Source organism: Sus scrofa, chromosome 10 (assembly GCF_000003025.6).
Source record: "Sus scrofa isolate TJ Tabasco breed Duroc chromosome 10, Sscrofa11.1, whole genome shotgun sequence".
Taxonomy (NCBI): Eukaryota; Metazoa; Chordata; class Mammalia; order Artiodactyla; family Suidae; genus Sus; species Sus scrofa.
The window spans coordinates 46,097,809-46,114,282 of record NC_010452.4 but is presented as its reverse complement, the minus strand read 5'-3'; the positions used below and the strand labels follow the sequence as shown (position 1 = coordinate 46,114,282).

The window sequence follows — 16,474 nt, the reverse complement described above, 5'->3', positions numbered from 1 at the left end:
CATTTCCAAGGACATGTTTGCCATGTTCCATGGAAATCAGCCTCTGAGGACACAAGGTTCAAGCTAATCAGGAATCAGTTGAGCTGTAGCACAGTAAGGCTCAGCTTTTACCAAATTGGGAAGATGGCAGTCTGGAGAGAAATTAGCTCTCTAACCTGAGACGACCCATTCTGTTTTCAGCTTCTCTGTTAGCTTTGTTGGCCCAGGATGGTCCTGTAGAAAAACGTTGTGAATATGGCAGCTCTCCCCTCTGCTCTTAGAACAAAATGTTAAGGAGATAGAGCTTTGGCTGACAGTGGTCAAAACAGATGGTTAGAAGCTTTTCCCTTTCATTTTGATTTCTTTTCTTGCTAACGTCTGTATCTTACAGTTGGGCCATGGGTAGGCAGCCCTCACATATGTTTTCCTAGAGGAATAAAAGACACCTGGGTCTCTGCCCTGTTTTATTAAAACTAACGAGGGTGAAACTCGGGTCTAGTGCAAAGTTAACATCCTCTATGAGCAGTGGCTGGGCTCTGAACACATGGTGCCACCAAAGCCGGTTTTTATGGGGTGTATGGAAGTTGGAACAGATTTTTTGATAGAAACAAATGGGATTGTCACAAGGCCAGCCCACCTGGTTTGCTCATAATGGCCTCATGACTGAGTGGTTTACGACAAAACTCAACCTCGGTGTTAATAGTGCTGCTGGGGGGTGGGGGGTGGTGGAGGGAACGATTCAGACCACACTGGGGTTGCTCTCCTTCTCTGGCTGCAGTGAGATTGCGGTCCTCATTGGCTGTTCCACAGGGATGTAAAACTGTGTGGAGAAGGTTGTTGATGGGTGGGAATAGGACTGAAGTATGGGAGAGAATAGGATTGAGAGGCTGTGATTGGGAGGGGGAAGAAGGGGGGTGCAGTTCGAGAGTCAGGGGAAGAGAAAGTCACAGGCTCCTAACAGCATAAGCCCTATGGTCAGTGCTTATGACTTGTCTCCTTTGTTAAAAAAAAAAAAAAAAAAAAAAAAATTCTTAGCATTTTCGAGGATGTGAATTTTGCCTAAGGTTACCTCATCGACCAAGTAAATGATGGGGCATTAATTCAATTCCAAGAGTTGGGATTTCCAGGGAATCTTGACGTAAGCCTGGGCTCTTCTGACACCGTGAGCTATAGAACTCTGACTTTAATGAACACCCTATCAGAGTTGGGTGTATTCGAATTTTCAGCAGTTAGGGCCAGCAGAAAGAAAAGCCAAAGTTGAATAGATAACAAATGCTAACCCAACATGAATGTCCCTATAACAAACGCCTCATTATAATTTCATGTTCTTTTTTAAGGCAAAACAAAATTTGACTTCTCAATGAAGTGTGAACAGAGTTACAATTTTATTTTTCTTTATTTACAAATTTAATTTCAATTTTATTTCAGGAAGTACACACTGATTTTTGCATAAAAACACATATTTTAAATAGTTGGTATAGGTAAACAAAAAGCATCTACAATGAAACAAAATATAGAAACTTTCTTGGGAGAAAGATCCATACCTTTCATCAACTCCTCCAAGCATTCATGTCCTCTCAGTGGTCAAGATCCACTGTCCTATAAGAATGAAAGTACAGGCATGAATTATGGGTCCACTTTATAGTTATAATGTGTTGGTGGTTTTTGCAAAGAGCTGGATATTTTTCAATAGCATTGAAACTGGTAACTTTAGGTCTTATTTGAAAGTACTGAACACCTCAATTCCTGTTTTGAGATGACAAATGCAAAATTATAATGCAAAATTTAAATATACTTGTGGTTTTTTTTAAGTTTTGATTTTTTTTATTTTTAAAAAACTTACTGAAGTATAGTTGATTTATAATATTGTGTTAACTTCTGCTGTAGAGCAAAACGGTAGTTCAATTTAAATATTCTTTTTCATATTTTCCATTATGTTTTATCACAGGATATTGAATATATTCCTTGTGCTGTACAGTAGGACCTTGTTAAGGAATTTTAATCTATGACTTAGTTTATAAAAGAGATATATAGTTGAAATAATATTTATATATAACATATAGTATTTGTATATAACATCACAACATTCATATATAGGTATTATTTCAAGTTAAAGATACATAGGTTTACCCAAGCTGGTAACAATTCCTGATAATTACTCTTTCTTGCTATGATATTTGGTCCAGGTTATCATTAATGAAAAAGTAAAGCTTTCTGCTGTCTTTCTGTGCTGATGTAGTGGTGCCCATGAAGGTCCTTGCCGATGCTCTCAAGAGCATCAAAAATGCTAGGAAGAGAAGCAAACACCAGGCTCTTAGTAGGCTGTGTTTCAAACTCATTGTCTGATTTCTAACTGTGATGATGAGGCATGGTTGTACGGGTGAGTTTGAAGTCATTGATAATCACAGAGCTGGAAAATTGTTGTGAACCCATAGGCAGGGTAAGTGTGGAGTGACAGCCCCAGATTTGATGTGCAGCTCAAAAATCTAGAAAAATGGCAGAATGACCTGCTCTTGTCCTGTCAGTTTTTGTTTCATTGTATTGATGACCTTAGCTGGCAATATGGGCTGTGAAGCAAGATGAAAACACATAGAAGGAAAAATCCTGGGATTCTTTTTCTAGGGATGTAATACATATGTGCAGATAAAATGCCTCAATGGACCAAAAAAGAAAGAAAGTATAATGTTTAAGCTCTTTAAGATTGGAGACTAAAAGTTTTAATTTGGATTTCTCTAGTAATTAGCGATGTTGAACATCTTTTCATGCACCTACTGGCCATCTCTGTATCTTCTTTGGAGAAACGTCTATTTAGGTCTTCTGCCCATTTTTCAGCTGGGTTGTTTGCTTGCTTTTGTGTTTTTGTTGAGTTGCATGAGTTGCATGAGTTGCTGGTACATTTTGGAGAGTAAGCCCTTGTTGGTTGCAATATCAGTTCAAATCAAGTCTATGGTGAGGTGCCACGTCAGAATGGCCGTCATTTTTAAGTGTACAAATCACATTTGCTTGAGAGGGTGTGGAGAAAAGGGAACCCTCCTTCATTGTTGGTGGGGATGTAAATTGGTACAACCACTGTGGAAGACAGTACGGAGCTTCCTTAGAAAACCAAATATAGAACTGCCATAATGATCCAGTAATCTCACCTCTGAGCAAATATCCAAACAAAACTATAATTCAAAAAGATACATGAACCCTTATGTTTATAAGCAGCACTATTTGCAATAGCTAAGACATGGAAACAACCTAAATTTTCATTAACAGATGAATTGATAAAAAAAAGATGTGGTACATATATAAAATGAATTACCACTCAGCCACAAAAAAGAATGAAATAATGCCATTTGCAGCAACACATGGATAGAACTAGAGATTCTCATGCTAAGTGAAGTAAGTCAGAAAGAGAAAGACATATACTTTATATCGCTTATATGTAGAATCTAAGATATGGCATGCCTAAGTTTATCTACAAAATAGAAACATTCTCACAGATACCGAGAACAGGGTTGTGGTTGCCAAGGGGTAGGAGGGAGGGACTGGGAGTTTGGGGTTAGTAGATGCTCACTATTACATTTAGAATGGATAAACAATGAGGTCCTACTGTATAGCAAAGGGAGCTATATCCATTCTCTTGGTCTAGACCATGATGGAAGCTAATATGAGAAAAATAAAGCATATATATGTATGACTGTGTCACTTTGCTGCACAGCAGGAATTGATACAACATTATAAATCAACTATACTTTTAAAAAATAATTTTTTGACTTATTTTTTTTTATTTTTTTATTTTTAGAGCCACACCAGCAGCATATCAGGTTCTCAGGCTAGAGGTCAAATCAGAGCTGCAGCTGCCACCTGCACCACAGCCACTGCAATGCAGGATCCAAGCCACGTCTGTGATCTACACCACAGCTCATGGCAACACCGGATCCTTAACCCACTGAGTGAGGCCAGGGATCGAAACTGCATCCTCATGGATACTAGTCAAATTTGTTTCCGCTGAGCCACGACCAGAACTCCAATAAAAAAATAAATTAAAAAAAAAAAAGATTGGGAGCTCTACCTTTCACATTGTTTGAATCTCCCTATGACCCAATATCTTGCTTTCCATCTTTTAATATCTGTCATAATCTTTTCCACATCCCGGCAATACAAGTGCTCACACAAGGTCTGGTTATCTTTCTCATGTTTTCTTACTACCTCTTCCTACACAACATTTGTCATTCTCTTCAGGTGTTGCTCTCCTTGTCAGTAGCCTCTGTTAATTCTCTTCATTCTTTCTGATTGTTCACTGGCTGGCTCACTTGACCAGCTTTCTGCTATCACAGGCTTCCTGAAATTCTCCCATACTGCATTCCCCTTGCTGAGCAAGAAAAGATTGAGAACATAAGCATTTGATAATCATCACTTGAGCACACACTGTGGCTGTCGGGTGATATGGTAGATTCCGGGATAAGAAACACAGTCTCTGCCCTCAAGAAGTTAAAATCCAGGCAGATGAAGCAGCCTGGTATCATCTTGCAGGACCTTCTGTCTCTCCACTAGGAATGGAAAGCGCTGCTGAGAATGCAGAGTTTGGGTGCCACCCAAACTGCCATATTTACCTCTCTAATGTGTCATGGGGTGTTGTATGGGTGCTGAATAAATATGTTATTCCCCAGTGTCAATTTGCTGATCACCAAGCAGAACTGCAGAGATAGTGGGCGCTGGGTAAATAAATTAATTAAAAAAATTAATCACTCTGAGAACATTCCAGTTGTCCTACCAAGAAGTCCCATTCCCTTTTCACCACAGTAATGACGTCTCACTATTTGGAGGAAGATTGCTTTGGAATTCATTTGATCAGCCATCAATTAGTGCACGAAAGTTTGCTGAGTAGAGGTTATGTGCCAGGTGCTGGAGACATGCCAGAGAACAAGACCAAGCCCCTGCTCTCAGGAGTTTGCAACCCACCTGGGAGGGAGGAGATGGGGGCTCTGTTACATCATCACTTAGCTCATTTCTCGTAGGCTTAGACTGATGTCCTTCATGTCACATAAGTTCTGTAGATAGTGGGTTTCGTTCACTCAATGGCACCAAACTTGGAACTCAAATTTGAAAGTCTGCAGGGTGTTGTAAGACCCTTTACAGTGACTCACTCTGCAGCAGTAACGATGGCTTCTTTGTTCTACTGCTGGTGTCACTGGCTTTGTGGGGATCACTTTTCAATAGCGAGACAGTGGTAATGTTCACTGCCCTGAATTGAGTCACAAGAGTCTTTGTTTGCCAAATTCTTCTACAAGATGGTCTGTCTCCCATGCATGTGTACTCCTGTGGAACTCATCAAGGTGGACGTGATCCACAATGTGACTTAAGAGTTTTTCCAGAGAGATTTTAATTTGATTCCTGGGAAAACAAATGATAAACAAAAGCCTGGGATCCAGCCTTCAAAACAAATATTACAGCAAAGTGAGGTCTGAACCACGTGAATGTCCACTCGTGTCCTCACCCTCATACAGCCAACACTTTGCTCCAATGCACTGAGAACATGACACGTCTTTCCATTTTCATTCAGACCCTATGCGAAGGTATGCTGGGAACAGGGACTTGCTTGAAGTGATGTTCTGAGTCTCTCTCACTCTTAATACTGTGGTTTTCGGAGGGAATGAATACTGTCTTGGCCAGAACGTGTTCGGATGGATCTGGGGTCTCTCCTGATCTAGTTCTTTGAGCCACCCTTCTACCACCTGGGGAGAGGGGAGAGACCCCTGTGCCTGAATTTTCCATACCTGATACTCCTTGGTGCTTGAGGAGCAATGGGCTTCTAGGCCAATGAGGGTGCCCACGTGGCACTGTGATGGTGAATTTCATGTGTCAATTTGGTAGTGCCCAGATATTTGGTCAAACATTATTCTGGGTGTATTGAGGGTGTATTTGGAAGATATTAACATTTAAATGAGTAGACTTGGAGTAAAGCAGATTACCCTCCATAATGTGCTTCTCTCTCCCTCTCTCCCCCCCTCCTGTCCCCTTCCATCTCTTCTTCTCTTTCTTCCCCACTTTCTCTCTCTCCCCTTTCAACCCTTCTCTCTTTCCTTCTCCCCTTCCCTCTCCCCCTCCCTCTCTCCCCACCTCTCTCCCCCCTCAACCCCTCTCTCTTTACCTCTCTCTCCCCTGCCTCTCAACCCGTTTTTCCTTCTTTCTCTCCTTGCCCTCCCTCTCCCCCTTCCCTCTCTCTCCCCCCACCTCTCTCCCTCTCTCTCTTCCCTCCCTTTCTCAACGCATTTGTTTTCCCCCTTCTTTCATTCTCTTTCCCTCTCTCTCTCTCTCTCACACTATATATCTACACACACACACATGCAGAGCACATGCTAATTGTTCTGTTCTCTGGAGAACTTTAATATACTTACTGAACAGCTCTCTGGACTTCCAAGTGTCCTCACAGGGAATCCTCAGGTCCCCAAACTTTACGATGCTGTATGTAGCTCTAGCAGAGTGATGGCTGATGTACAATGGTCCCCCCTGCAATGAAAGAGGCAGTCACGAAAGCTGGAGGGTGCCAAAGAGAGAAGATAGAAGCCAGATGGCTGTACATAGCAACCAAGGGACGTTGAGCCCATGTACTCTGCCTGTACCATGGCAATGCCCCAGCTGACTACTGGCCCGTTCAAAACATGTGAAATTCGACCCAACAAAACCATTGAGTGGCCTTATATCTGCCATGGCATTACATTATGCTGCCAACTAGTGGACATATCTGTGGATTGCTTGACTGATTTAAGTATTTGGACCATTGGAAGCCATTCTCACCTTGATCAAACTGAGCATTCCATGCTAGGAACTTTATTTATTTATTTATTTAGGGCTGCACCTGCGGCATGTGGAAATTCCCAGGGTAGGGGTCAAACTGGAGTTGTAGCAGCCACAACAATGCAGGGTCCGAACCACATCTGCGACTTACACCACAGCTCACCACAACGCAGGATCCTTAACCCACTGAGCAAGGCCAGGGATCAAACCCACGTCCTCATGGATGCTAGGCAGGTTCGTTAGCACTGAGCCACAGTGGCAACTTCCATGCTAGGAACTTTAAAGTGAAATGCGACTCGAGTTCCTATTATGGCTCACCTGGTTACAAACCTGACTGGTGTCCATGAGGAGCAGTTCGATCCCTGGCCTCTCTCAGTGGGTTAAGGATCCAGTGTTGCCATGAGTTGTGGTGTAGGCTGGCAGCTGTAGCTCTGATTCAACCCCTAGCCTAGGAACGTCCATATGCCACAGGTGCAGCCCTAAAAAGCAGGGGAAGAAAAAGAAAGAAATGTGACCTACTTACCAAGAATGACATGGTGGCAGCAGTAAATTCCCTACAAGTTCTGCCTAAGCTCCCAAGGAGGATATTTTCATGGGCGGAGATGTATGTGGCCAGAAAGGTTAATAATCTCCTTGTACCCTGGCTGGACTTGTGCTGGGATTACACCTTTTCCTTGCTTTCCCTCTCGGGGGAAATATCCTCCAAAAGAAGTTGCCTCTTAATTGACATGTATCCCGCAGTCGTCCGTCCTACTTTTCAAAGAGCTCTGCTTTCTTACAGCATCTGCCACTCCCCTTCTTTTGCCTCCCCTCCCTCTGTTATCAGAGTTGAGCTTTGTCTCCACTGGTGTTCTCATTCTGATAGCAAGTGTGTATAAGCCCTTGACCTATATAGTCCATCAGGTCTGATCAGAAGAGTGGTGATTCAAATCCTGTGGGGGTACCTTATTAACTTAATGTATTAAATACCTGCCTAGGAGTCAGAGAGGTAACTGGCCAGGTCAGGCTGACCATAAGATTATCACAGATTGATTGCATATTTTATTTTATTTTCTGCACTCATGGCATATGGAAGTTCCCAGGCTGGGGATAGAATCCACTCCACAGCAGTGACAATACCAGGTCCTTAACCACTAGGCCACCAGGGAACTCCTGATTATATATTTTAAAACATTATCAATATCTAACTTTAAACATGTCCACTATAACATTCACTTCTCTTCTAAGAAAGGTAATCAAAATAATACTCTTTGAGAAAGGCTTGAACACAGACTTAAACTTTTTTCTTTTCTGTCATACCACTGAAAGTGAAATAATCTCTAACAGAACTTTAAGTAATTGCCTAGTAGCCCCCATACTGAAGATACCTTTATCTTCCACTCATCACTAAATCAACTGCTGCCACTCTGTTTGTCAAGAAGGCCTTCTGCTTGCACAGATTACCTTAGCATAGAATAGCTCCACGGTTTACCTGGCCCCATAGTTCACCACAGCTGAGCTGACCACATAATATCAGAATTCAGTTTTGTGGAGCAGTGGTCAACTCTGGATATGCCTCAGAATCACTTGTGGAGTTTTACAAAATGTATGCATGTCTTTATCTTACAATTTTCTTTTTCAGTTATACTTCAATAAAGCTAAAAAACATGCATATAAAAAGTGGATGTGTGGAGTTCCCTGGTGATGGAGTGGGTTAAGGATCTGGTGTTGTCATTGCTGTGGCTCTGGTTACTGCTCTGGTGGGAGTTCAGTCCCTGTCCCGGGAACTTGTACATGCTGTGGATGTGGCCAAAAAATTAAATTAAAAATAGCATGTAGAATAGATAAGCAGTGAGGTCCTGATGTACAGCACAGGGAACTATATCCAATCACTTGTAATAGAGCATGAGAGAAGATAACATGAGAAAAAGAATGTATATGTGTATGACTGGGTCACTTTGCTGTACAGCAGATATTGACAGAACAGTGTAAATCAGCTATAATAAGAATTTTTGAAAAATGGATGTGTGCCAAGTTTCTACCTCTGAATACTCTGATTCGGTCGATCAGGGATGAGGCCCAGTGATCTGTAGTCTTCATGTGTCACAGGTGATTCTGTTGTCAGACCAAACAGCTGACTGTTCTAGACCTTTCAAGTATGGCTCCATGTGCCCCCTGGACTCAGCCAGCCAGCCATATGGATTGGATCAATGGATACTCAAATGGGAGCTCCAGGGCAGTACCTCTTCCTGAAAAAGATACATGCTCTTTGTACTCACAACAGAATTCAGTGATGATGACTCATCTTAGCTCCCTGGCCAGAACCCTCCCTTTTGTATCAGTCATTGTTCCCCGCCCGCTGGTCCCCTGCCATCCCCAGCACCACTGTTACCCTCACAGCTGGTCAGTATTAAGGAAGCTGTCACCATATACATATAAGGACTTTTATAACTAGTGCTAGGCCCTGGGGGAGCAGGGGGAGGGAAGGAGTGGGAGAGATTTGTGAGTCTGGGCTGGCCTCCAGACACAATATACGTTCTACTGAAGCCAGCTGCTGGAAGACCACAACGGCTGGGTCTCCAAGGTAACAAGAGATGCTATCTTCAAGGCCTTCACACTCCCGTGCATTCTATTAAAGCTCATCTAGATCCACAGGACCCAAGACTCCCTCCTCCACCTCAGATCCTCAGTGTGTTCTGGGAGAGGGGCTGGGCTTCCAATGGCATTAAAATCAGACCCTCAGAAGTGTCTGGGTCAGAGAGGTAGGCAAGGGAATGCTTCTTTCATCTCAGAAATGTTCTAGAGAACATTAGGGTCTGCCGCAGGTAAACACTTGTAGGGGAGCTTTGTCCTTCCCTTCCTGATGGGAAAGAGAGCTGGAGCTTGTGGGAGGTGGTGTCCACATTCAGTGTGTCCTTTGATGACTCATCCACTAAGACCCATGGGTACGGGTCCTTTTAGTAAAAGCTACTGCAGAAATGGTCCCAGACTCTGTGCCCATCCCTGGTTCAGATCTTTTCATTTACCTTGGCTTCTAGCCAGTGGTCACCCTCATACCTATATTTTCTCTTCATCTCTTTGTTCTCTTTCTCCCGTTCTAGCCTCTTGGGATGGAATTTGATTGGACATTCTCCAAGGTTCTGATTCTCACTCCTCTCAAAGATGTTGATCCTTGGATCTCTAGCAGTCAAATGACTTTTTCCTCAACACTCTTCCCAGGTTTGGGGGACGAGACATCACAACTTGAGCCCAGCACCCAAATTCCCATTTTTTGAATAGGGGAAGGGGTACATCTGAAACATCCAGCTCAACTCAGTAAGAAACATTAAATCCACTTTCTGCATGAAAGGAGAAACAACAGAAAAACATCTGGTCCCAGTGGGGTTTCTTCCTTTGACTCCCATGGCAGAGACCACCAGGACTGAGCTATTTCTTAATTACTTTGTCATTATTTTAACTCTTGACTTCTTGTCTTTGTTTCTTTCCTCTTCCTAGATTTTAACATTGGAGCAAGCATAATGTGTGGTATACACTTTGTTACCCACAATAGCTGGTCAAGTCTTTTACTTGGAATATGGGGCTGAATTACATCAATATATTTAAACACTAAGAAATATACAGATGTACATAACTTTATGCACAGAGATGGAAATGAATGGGATAGGCTCAGAGGGATTTCTGTGATCTTGAATACACTGTACCAGGTGAACAATTAGGACCTCTAGAAAGAGCCAGTGATAACCTACCTGGTCTTTTAGAAGGGGAGGCTGATGGCTTATAGATAGAACAGAAGGATTCGTGGAGCATGGCTGAACTCAGAAATGAGAGCTACAGGTGATAAACTATAGATTTTTATGGATCACTCCCTCAAAGCTATCAGGAACATAGAGTGGGTTATGAGTACAATCTTTAGTTCTTCTTCATTCACGAACCTATGATATAGCAGCAACCTGGGTGGGTTGAAGACTTCTGCCTGGAATCGTCTTTCTCTCAGAATTTGTTTTGCAGCAACTGTGCTGTAATATTTTATTTTATTTTAGTTTAGTTTGCTTCAAAGTTCCTATAACTGAACACAGAGCATAACTAGTCATTGCTCTCAGGGTAGTCTCTAACACATGAATCTTCATGAATTGATTTTTTTAGGGAAGTTGTTGCTTTTCCCTATATATTCTGTAAATGCTGGTACACTCTTTAAATTGATGTTGCATCTCTGTTTCTAGCTAGATGAAACTGTCTTTGGATTCTTCTTGCAGGGTTTATTCCCTTTGGGCCACGAGGTTCCCTTTGTCCAATTAACTACTCTTGAGGCTGTTTTAAACAGCTCTGGTGGGTGCTCTGGTGGGTACTTTCTGCGTTGAGTTTGAGTTGAAACTGGATTTTCCTCTGTGCTGCCACGACACTCTCTAATGTCTCAGAATTCATCAGCTCTGATACCCTGTCTGCATCTGTTCATATTGGACTCCCTGAAGGAGCTGGGGCTGATAGGGAATAAGAGGGAGGGTGGGTGCTGAAATTTGTAATCGGAGATGAAGGTTGTTTAAAGACGGGGAACAGGCATGCACAGTAAAAATCCCCTTTAATCCATAATCAACTTTCCAAACATCAAAACCATGCGTATAAGTTAATGAATTTAGAGCCAGCAGTGGATGCTGTGGGCAGGGTAGGTCAGCAAAAATGGACTATAGAAATAGGATTTTTGTTTCTAGGTGTGAGATAAAATAGGAGGAGACAGAAGCAGAAAGGCTGGGGAGCAACTCTCACAGGACACAGGCCTATGGATGCTTAACTGGGGAGAAAGGAAATAGTTGGGACTGGGTAATGGATTGGAAGAAGTGAGGAAAGAGAGGTGGTGTGTACTATGAGGGCCAGAAGAATATGGGTGCTGCTGCCAACACTTAGAAATTAGAGACTATGGGGAGTTCCCATTGTTGTTCGGTGGGTTAAGAACCTGACATAGTGTCTATAAGGATTTGGGTTTGATCCCTGGCCTTGCTCCATGTGTTAAGGATCTGATGTTTCAGCAAGCCGAAGCGTAGGTGGCAGATGTGGCTCTGATCCGGTGTTGCCAAGGGTTGCAGCTGAAGCTCCAGTTTGACTCCTGGCACAGGAATTTGTGTATGCCACAGATGTATCTATAAAAAGTTCCCATGGTGTCTCAGCAGTAATGAACCTGACTAGTATCCCTGAGGACACAGATTCAATCCCTGGCCCCAATCAGTGGTTTAAGGATCCAGTACTGCCTGAGCTGTGGTTGTTGATCGCAGATGCAGCTCAGATCCTGAATAGCTGTGGCTGTGGTGTAGGCTGTGCCCGGCAGCTGTAGCTCTGATTCAACCCCTAGCCTCAGAACTTCCATATGCCATGGGTGCAGTCCTAAAAAGATTAAAAGTAAAATGAAAAATGAAGAAAGAAATCAGGGAATGTGGAACTGTGCTCTTTGTCCTTTAAACGAGAGGTCAGATGCCCATGCTTACTGGCTCATGTTGTTCCTCAGCCTTGGGTTCTTGAATTGTCCGGAGCCTCAGAACTTCATTTCAGATGCAGACTCTATAGGCTGGTTGTTCCCCCTGCCTGTTTACTTTGCTTCAGAATTGCTCCAACAGTTCATAGACCTCTGCTTGCTGCCTGATGGTATGTACCTTCAAGGACCCCCTTGACTTTCTTTCTGCTGCAGGTCTATGAAAGTTGCATCTTCTCCAGGGAGTGTTCTTTGTACACCTAAAAAGTATAATAGTAGCCAGAAAGTGCACTTTTCACCAGTTCATCAAAAAGTCTACCTGGTGGCCTGCTTTTTCATTCTGTATATGGAAAGGACTGGGGTTAGAGGAAGGAGTGAGAAAGAAGGGACAACTCAGGAGATGCATTTGATGCAATAGAGGAGGAGAGCCCCTCAGCTGCCTGGCTTTTGTTTTTGCTCTGTTTTAGAGAGTGGTAAAGCCCACAGCTCAGTTTGTTTTTAATTAGCTGTAATTGCTGAAAGGAGACCCCTTTGTCTTGGGCAAAGCCAGAGAGGAGTTTATATAGCAATCACGTAATCCCAGATACTTGATTTACGTCCTCTAATTAAGGCCCACAGTGATAAATGCAGGCAATTCTCCATACACAGGGGCTGAGGCAGTAAGTATAAGGGCCTGATTCAAAAGGGCCTAGATTCCAAAGATGGGATTTCAACTGCATCTGGAATTAGAGTGTAATTGATTCTGGTCATGAAGGTGAGCCATTACATTAGATCCTGGTCTTCTGAATGGGGCCGAGTTACAGCGTTGCATCTATGTTTTTTTGAGGTCCTGGCTGACTGTGTGTGTGTGTGTGTGTGCATGCACGCACGTGTGGAGATGTGTGTCTGTGTTTTGAATTTAGTTCTAGGAAGCAGAGTTAGGGAATCAGAGGCTGTCTTGTGTGCTTCCACTGCTCCAAATTTTTTTTTTCTCTTAACAATGCAGACATTCTAAATCTCATGTGGAAGTATTCAAAAATACAGTAACTGGAAAGACTTTAGTCAAGCCATTAACAATTTGCTGGCACTAAGTGAGGAAATATGAGATGATCCCACTGGTACCGGGGGACCTCTGTGTAGATCGCTGCCCCATGGTTTGTCTTCCCTCCACCCCAGTCACGTCTGTCTTCCATGCCACTTGCAGCCTCTGGGTACTAAAAGAATAATGAAAATGCCCCCTCTTTTTTCTTTTTCTCATCAAAGTTCTGGGACCCACCTCCTCCCATTGACCTCCACCAAAAAAACCCTCAACAAACAAACAAAACAAAAAGACCCCCTCCCCCCAAAGAAATCTGAAGACATGCTTCAAAATATGTATTTAAGTTAGGAACAGTTCAGATTGTAAGGAAATGAAATAAAAATAAAATCCCTCAATTTAAGAATCGATCACAAAATCTCTCATTATGATGTCAAGTTCATGTCATCATCCCATAATCCTAGTAACTAACGGATAAAGTTTTGGCACCTAAGTCATAGTCTTTGAGTTGATGACATCACAAATATCATTGCATTCAATGGGATAAAATATGGAGAGGAGTTCCCGTCAAGGCGCAGTGGTTGGCGAGTTCGACCAGGGCCATGAGGTTGCGGGTTTGATCCTTGGCCTTGCTCAGTGGGTTGGGGATCTGGCATTGCCATGAGCTGTGGTGTAGGTTGCAGATGTGGCTCGGATCCCACGTTGCTGTGGCTCTGGTGTAGGCCAGTGGCTACAGCTCCAATTGGACCCCTGGCCAGGGAACCTCTATATGCTGGGGGAAGCGGCCCTAGAAAAGGCAAAACGACCAAAAAAAAAATAAATGGAGAGTCTCCAACCTTTACTGACAGCCCTAAGAGCATTGCATGCTAATAGAACTGCATAACATGCCTTTTGTTGAAACACTTAGATTGCATTTTCCATGCTAGTTGTGAAGACATGAACCATGCATGGGAAAAATTTCTTTAGTGCTGGCAGATTGATAGCATGTTAGGCCTTGAGGCCAGAGATTTTCTCATAAGAACTGCTAATATTTGACTATATTTTGGAGATTATTCCACAGATATTAATAATTTTAGAGGCTCTATTTGATTTTTTAATGTCAAATTAGAATAAGAGTGTTTTTTTCTTATCATAAAACCGACACATTTATGAAAAAATAGAATATACAACTAAGCATGGTTAAGAAAATAAAAAGCATCTATAAGACTTCCTTCCCAGAATTGAATCCTCATAAAACCTTGGTCCTTTGCTCTGTATACTTGTAGCAGGGTGACTGAGGAGTTTCCTGGGGCGTATCAGTTCTGGAAAAATGGGACAGTTGGTTAGTGTAGATGCACACATACACACACACGCACACACACCTCACACATCCATACGTACACATGCATTAATAAATACAACCATTTTTATTGGAAACTTCAAGTGCTAGGCCAACTCTAAGGTCTTTAAATGCCTTATCATGATTCCCAATATTCAGGAGGGAAACTAAAGCTTAGAGAGGCATTTTTTTTTCATTAGTGAGTGTCCTATTATCCTAAGTCTGTTTTCTCATTGGGGCAAGGTGGTGGTCAGCCATATACTCATATTTTTCTAGTTTGTTAATTTCCTTTTAAATTTTACTTATGGTCTTCTAGATACAGAAATTATAATATTTTATGTCAGTGCTATCATTTTCACAATTTAGGTAGTACTTAGAAAGTCTTTTTCCATCCCAAAGCCATATACAGTCACTTAGAACTTTTACTAGTACTCTTAAAAGTTTTTTCTAGTTTTTTACTGAGATATAATTGGTATATAACATTGTGTTAGCCTATGGCGTTAAACATAATGATTTGATATATGTATATATTGCAAAATGTTTACCTTGAGTTTAGTTAACATCCATCATGTCACATGGTTACAATTTTTTTTCTTATAATGAGAACTTTTAAGGTTTACTCTCTTAAGCACCTTTCAAAAAAGTAATACAGTATTGTTAACTATAGAGACCATACTTCCCAAGGCTAACTTATCTTAGAACTGTAAGTTTGCATCTTTTGATCACCTTCACCCATTTCATCTCCATTCCACCCCCTGCCTCAGGCAAATACCAATCCATTCCTTGTATCTTTGAGCTCAGTTTGTGTTTTTAGATGCTGCATGTAAATGAAATAACGCATTATTTGTCTCTGTCATATTTCACTTAACATTTCCATCCATGTTGTCCCCAAAGGCAAAATGCCCTTCTTTTTCATTGCTGAATAATACTATATATATTGTTACATTATACGTAATTATGTATATATATATGTGTGTGTGTGTATATGTGTGTGTGTATAAAACACATTTCTTTTATCCATTCATGCATTAGTGGACACTTTAAGTTGTTTCTGTGTCTTGGTTATTGTGAATCATTCTGCAGTGAACATGGGAACACAGACACCTTTTAAAAAGAGTAATTTAGTTTCCTTTGGATAAATACCCAGAAGTGGAATTGTTGGATCACATGGGTAGTTCTATTTTTAATTTTCTGAGGAATCTCCATACAGTTTTCCTTAGTGGTTGCACCAATTAACATTCCCACTTACAGTGCACAAGTGTTCCTTTTTCTCCACGTTCTAGCCAGCCCTTGTCCACTCTTGTCATTTTGAGAGTAATCATTCTAGTAAGTGTGGATGATAGCTCATTATGATTTGGGTTTGTGTTTCTGTGAAGATTAATGATTATTGAGAACTTTTTCATGTATTTGTTGGCCATCAGTATGTTTTCTTTTGGAAAATATCTGTTCAGATCTTATGTCCATAGCTTAATCATATTGTTTTGGTTTGGGTTTTTTGTATGTTTGTTTTGATTTGGATTTTTTCCCCTATTGCCTTGTATGAGTCCCACTTTCAGAAATATGATTAGCAAATATTCCTTCCAATCCGTAGACCATAGGTTGCCTTTTAATTTTGTTGATGGTTTTCTTTGCATGCAGAAACTTTTTTAGTTTGAGGTAGTCCCACTTGTTTATTTTTCTTTTTTCCTTTGTTTTTAGTGTCAAATCCAAAAAATCATTGCCAAGACCAGTGTCAGGGAGCTGACTTCCTATTTTCTTCTAGGAGTTTTATAATTGCAAACCTTCCATTAAGTCTTCAATCACTTTTGAGTTGATATTTGTGTACAGTGTAAGGTACTGATCCAGTTCATTCTTTTGCATGTAGCTGTCCAGTTTTGCCATTCTTCTTTATTGAAGACACTTTGGCTCCTTTGTTGTAAATTAATTGAACACATATGCATGA

At 41.6% G+C, this 16,474-nt stretch overlaps 1 pseudogene; it reads left to right on the top strand.

Annotated features, from left to right (window-relative positions):
* Positions 2,224-2,601, top strand: LOC100512488 (annotated as a pseudogene).